Source organism: Tenrec ecaudatus, chromosome 3 (assembly GCF_050624435.1).
Source record: "Tenrec ecaudatus isolate mTenEca1 chromosome 3, mTenEca1.hap1, whole genome shotgun sequence".
NCBI classification, from domain to species: domain Eukaryota; kingdom Metazoa; phylum Chordata; class Mammalia; order Afrosoricida; family Tenrecidae; genus Tenrec; species Tenrec ecaudatus.
Genome location: NC_134532.1, coordinates 24,625,079 through 24,631,237, shown reverse-complemented (window position 1 = coordinate 24,631,237; position 6,159 = coordinate 24,625,079). Strand labels below are relative to the sequence as shown.

Sequence of the window (6,159 nt, the reverse complement as noted above, 5' to 3'; positions counted from 1 at the left end):
TGAAACCCATGTTAAATAAGGCATATAAATTACTGCTTATTTTGTCATTGATCCCTTCCCTCCCCTCATTCCCAGAGTTCACTCAGGTCACAAAAGATGCAGGAGGCAGAAAATTAAAGGTACATACACTGGAACCACTGTAACCATTTTTCAAAACTAACAGTGGCCTTTTACTGAGACCTAGGGAAAGGACTCAGAAAATGATTTTATATACCTCCTCTACCAGTGTGCACTGATAACCCTAAAATATTTGGCTCCAGCCCCACACCATAGTGGCGTGTGAGCGGGCCGGGCGGGCGGCCGAGTTTTCCAAGAAATAACTCCACCAAGATGTCCAGTGATAGGTAAAGGTCGGACGATGAGAATCCCAGCATCAGCAGTGGGAGTTCGGAAGCAGACCAGCGAGACCCAGCCGCTCCAGAGCCTGAAGAACCAGAAGAAAGAAAACCTTCTGCCACCCAGTAGAAGAAAAACACCAAACTCTCTAGCAAAGCCACTGCTAAGTTATCCACTAGTGCTAAAAGAATCCAGAAGCTAGCTGAGATAACTCTTGATCCTCCTCCTAACTGTTGTCCTGGGCCTAAAGGAGATGACCTTTATGAATGGAGATCAACTCTACTTGGTCCGCCAGGTTCTGTATATGAAGGTGGTCTGTTTTTTCTGGATATCACATTTTCATCAGATTATCCATTTAAGCCACCAAAGGTAACTTTTCGCCCCAGAATCTATCACTGCAACATCAACAGTCAGGGAGTCATCTGTTTGGACATCCTTAAAGATAACTGGAGTCCTGCTTTGACTATTTCAAAGGTTTTGCTGTCTATTTGTTCCCTTTTGACAGACTGCAACCCTGCGGATCCTCTGGTTGGAAGCATAGCCACTCAGTATTTGACCAACAGAGCAGAACATGACAGGATAGCCAGACAGTGGACCAAGAGATACGCAACATAATTTGTATGCAGTGTGAAGGAGTAGAAGGCATCTTCTCACTGTGCTGCAAATCTTTATAGCCTTTACAATATGGACTTCTGTGTATATGTTATACTGATTCTACTCTCTGCTTTTATCCTTTGGAGACTGTGAGACTCCCGAAAAAGGTAAATGCTATCAAGAGTAGAACTTTGTAGCTGTAGATTAGTTATGTTTAAAACGCCTACTTGCAAGTCTTGCTTCTTTGGGATATCAAAATGTATTTTGTGATGTACTAAGGATACTGGTCCTGAAGTCTACCAAATATTATAGTGCATTTTAGCCTAATTCATTATCTGTATGAAGTTATAAAAGTAGCTGGAGATGGTTAGGAATTATGTCATTTGTATTAAACCCAGATCTATTTCTGAGTATGTGGTACATGCTGCTGTGAAAATGTTTTACCTTTTACTTTTATCAGTATGTAATGAGAAGATTTCCTTTTACCTTTGTATCACCTCAAACATAATAAACATGTTCCTGAAAAAAATTGGCTCTAGGCGATCTTTACATCTGTGTGGACCAATAGCTTAACCTCACAGGACATACTTCAAGTGGAGTATGTCTTCACCCCAAACTGGAAATATGTCAATCCTAAGGACACTCTGTGTGTCCATTGCCAGGGACTCCCTGTCAGAGCACACTGGGGTTCTCCACTCATGGAGAAGTAAGTCCTCAAAGACTTACTCATGATAACAACAGCGGGCCAACCCCTCTCGGACCTAACCTGAGAAATGCTGACCAAGCACCCTGGCACATGGATATCTCAATGAACTCTGAATGAAAGTGAGAACTTGGTGTGGACCAATTAGCAACTAAGCAGTCATTAGTGGAGAATGATTATGGCAGCAAATGTACAAATGTACTTGACACAATGGATGCATGTATGGATTGTGATGATAATTCTATGAGCCTCTGATAAAATGATTTTTTTAAAAAGAAGGATTTATGAACTAAAGACCAGTTTAGTGAATTGAAAGAACTCTATGGATAAAGATAAAAAAGCAAAAATTCCTACAGAACAAGAATAACTAGACAGCTTGACAAAGAAGATTTAGACAAATTCGAGATTTCCTCTGGACAGCTAGATTGGGCACAAGAATCCTAGGGAAGATCATCAAAGCTCAGAGGAAAAAACATTTTTCAATATAGAATTTTAAAACCCGCCACACTATCAACAGAAGAGCACTCCACCCCCCACCCCCAAATAAAGGGATTTCCAGCCACATTAAATAAATGAATAAAAGAAGATGTCATTAGTGGACACATCATCACCAGGATGATGGCACAGGACTGAATACCTTTGACCTTATTTGCAGGGGCTTCCAGAGACAAAAGACAACATTTCTCCCTGAGCCTCTATTACATACCTACTGGATGAGGGTACCTGGCCTAGGATAGGTTCACGTGCCCAGGTTCCAGGGTCTTTTACCTGACCCTGATCTGAGATCCACATCTGCCCCAATTTCAGTACCTTGAATAATCTGTCTCCAGGATCAACTTGGTCTGAACTCAAACTGGGAAATAAAGGGGAGGCCAGAGGCCGATTAAATGGTAACCACCCAGAATTACATGATCAATAAATCAATATAATTTTTCCTCCAGCTGCCTTCCTTATTGGAACAGTCATCCTGGGGCTTGCAGTGGATTACTCAATATAACCTGATGTTTGTGCTACGAATATGCAGACTTCATGAAGACCTGATTAGTCATCTATAGAGAAGGTGCTATATCTGTAAATCCATAGCTGGAAAGTGGGACATGGCCAGCTATAACTGTGTGAGACACGGTGAGGGAAGTCAGGGTGAACCCAGGAACAAACCTCACCTTCAGGAACGGGCTACAGGGGGTGCTTATGATCATGTGAGCACAAGAACTAGCCTCTGAGGCAGTTGGAGATGTGTTGTCAGGGTGGGTTTCCTGTTGTAGTCTCAGAATTCTCAGTTTCATAGTTTTCTCCAAGAAAACATCTCTATTTGTATTCTTATGTTCCAAAGCCCGGAGATCTATAAATTCAATCATCGGGCTTCCTTAGAAGTTAAAACAACCTGTGTGTGAACAATTTGCCTTCAGAGATCATCACTTCAGTCAGAACCAGTTTTCATTTAAGAGAAAGTATAGAAATCGATGACCAGAAAAGGTGTTAACTGCAGGTTGGAAGGGAGTGACTTCACTTAGGTTGTAAACAAACCCTAGAAAAGCAGCTGCCTTAGAGAAGTGCTGAACGTGTCTTATAATTCTGTGCCTCTCTCTCATAGCTGTCAATATAACATTTGTAATAGGGGAAATGTTACTGTCCTACAGCAATGTCACAAGAAAGAATCTTCAGCTTTATGAAGGTTCCTTAACAGCTGTTAACACCTTTCAAACAGTGTACTGACTGGAAGACAATGAACATCTAATAATCTGGCCACACTCTAAACCCATACTGGAGGGAAGGGTACACAAGGGAAACAGAGTTGCCTTGCTGAATAATACAAGTCTTTTAAAACACAGCATGAGCAAAAGTGCAAAATTGTTCATATTAGGACCCTGAAACGTGGAATTAGTTTCCACCCATTTTGTTAGGAAAGTCGTGGATTTAGAGTCCTGTAGTTTTCTGTGTAGTGTTGAAGCTTCTCATATACTGATGAATGAATGAACTAAAACAAAAAACTTCTGTGAAACAGAAACACAAAAATAATTCTCATTAAGAGTCACCATGTCAGAATGATGGGGGCCAGAAATGTGCTTGACGCAATGGATGTATATATGGATTACGACAAGAGTTCTATGAGCCCCTAATAAAATGATTTAAATAATAATAATAAATAAGAATCACCATGTCTATAATGCAAAAAAAATCATCTTGCAAAATCTACATTAGTCTGTGAAGAAGCCCTACTTCTCCAGTGGTTAAATGATTGGCAGCTTGATGAAATGAAAGCAGTTGAGTCCCACAAGGTGGAAATCTGTTCACATACAAATTACAGCCAAGAAACCGGGAAAAGTTCAAGGCCCCATGACATCACTAACAGAATGCACTGAAGTGCCCCTGAGAACAATAAGCCAGTGAATAAAACAAGCCTTCTATCAATAACACTTGGATAAAAGGTTAGAACATTTAAGTTCTACCATGCAGTGGGGCAGAGAAAATGGTCACCTATTTTAAATAAGATGATATCTTACTACATATAAGAATTATATATCGGAAAAAAAAGAATATATATCTATATGTTGCCTTGTACTAGGAATAATTATAGCGCATTTTTTAAATTAGGAGCTAACATCGGGACATAGTTCTATCCAGTAAAATGAAACAAATTGATAAAGAAAGTTACCAAAGGAAATAAATCAAAAGGACAAAAAGAATTTACATACTTACAATTTGGTTGCAAAAAACATTTTCTGTATCCACTAGGATAGTGGTTGTTAACTTTCCTAATGCCACGACCTTTTAATAAAGTTCCTCATTTTGTGGTGACCCCCAACCATAAAATTATTTTCGTTGCTATTTCATAATTGTAATTTTGATACTGTTATGAATTGTAATTATTTGCAGGATGTATTTTCCTTGCTACAAATTGACCATAATTAAAACAGTGATTAATCACAAAAATAACATGTGAATATATTGTGAAATGGTTATTTCTAATTATAAGAAATGAAATTTTGTCTTGAATCATGGTATTACATGGGTAAGAGTCTTCACCTCCGGGTACTCATATGTGGCGTATCTGCATGTGGGTGGACCTGCCTGGAGACAGATAGAGGAGCAGTGTCTTGGGTAATAAGACCATCAAAAATATGTGTCTTCCCATGGTCTCAAGTAACCCCTGTGAAAGGGTTGTTCAACTCCCCCAAAGGGTAGCAACCCACAGGTTGAGAACCGCTGCACTAGGATAACAGATAAAGGACCGATTTAAATTCTATGACACTATGAAAATAAAATAACAAAAAAGTGCTGACCTTCACTAAAATATGTTCATGCACAAACCCAAAATCACTGCCATCAAGACCATTCTGACTCATAGTGATGTTATTGGAGAGAGGAAAACTACCCTGTGGATTTTCAAAACTGAAACTCTTTACAGGTGAAGAAAACCTATTCTTTTTCCAGAATTAAATATAAAAGAACCTGAAACATCAATAAATAATTGCTGGATTCTGAAAATCAAGAGAATATAAAAATTGAGTGGACTTGACATCTGGGCTAGTAATGTGCTAAGAGCCAAGAGGGATGGTATGTGGGTGGTAGCAGTGGATTGAAGAGTGGAGTGATAAAGAGATTTGAGCCAAATAGGATCAATCTCTGAGGTGAGGTTTATTTGGGGAGACATCCCCAAGTGGGACTCTTCACACTCCCAGTGGAAAGTTACTGCATCAGCAGAAATTAGGAGACACGTCCGGGGTGGGGGTGGGGGGCTGTCTTAGAGATTAAAGTTTTAGCACCCCAGTTAGTAAAGGTGTATGGATAACAGTGATTGTCTAACGTCAAATTGGAGGGTGTCCCCATAGATCAAGCCTCCATTGAATTATTTCTGATTATTAAGCAAGGACATAGGTTAAATTTGCCTAGAGGTAGAGGAAGTGGGAAAGTGGACGACCTGCACCATTCTCCAGCCAATCCAGGGTGTCCTATATTCCTTATGTTTAGCCCGGACTGCCTACATCAGATGGCCCTGGACCAGTCTTGTAAAATGTTCTGACAATATAGATGTCCCAATTATGGTCCTGTCCCTGCTTCTGTAGTCCCATTTTTAACAATGATTGTCCGTCAATCATGAACTTGTGACAGTTTCCTTTGTTCTAATATTATTTACCGTAATTAGATTCCCGACTTGTATGTTTCCTTGAACTGCACCAATGATCTCCTTCATCTAGGTGACGTCTGTTTGCGTCTTTGTATTCTCTTTGTCACTATTAAGACTTAAAACATGTTCTCCTTAAATTATATTTGAGCTTGGAGTCCCTTTTGCAGTCTAAAACAGAGCACAAGCTGATTTCTGATGGGCAGAATTGATGGACAGGACACGCAGGAAAGATGTTTTAGAGTAAAAAGGAGACCCCATTTTAAATATAGCTTAAAGGGAACATTGGTTAAATCTTAAGTGACAAACACAGCACAAAGTCACAAATACATCATCTGGGTGAGCGAAGGCATCAATAGGTTGAAATGGCTTCCCAAGTTCACAATTAAGATGTGAGATA

The 6,159-nt window shown here is 39.7% G+C and overlaps 1 pseudogene; it reads left to right on the top strand.

The window, feature by feature from the left end:
* The first annotated feature begins 330 nt into the window (after window positions 1–330).
* LOC142443310 (ubiquitin-conjugating enzyme E2 E3 pseudogene) lies at window positions 331–951 on the top strand (annotated as a pseudogene).
* The last annotated feature ends 5,208 nt before the right edge of the window (window positions 952–6,159 follow it).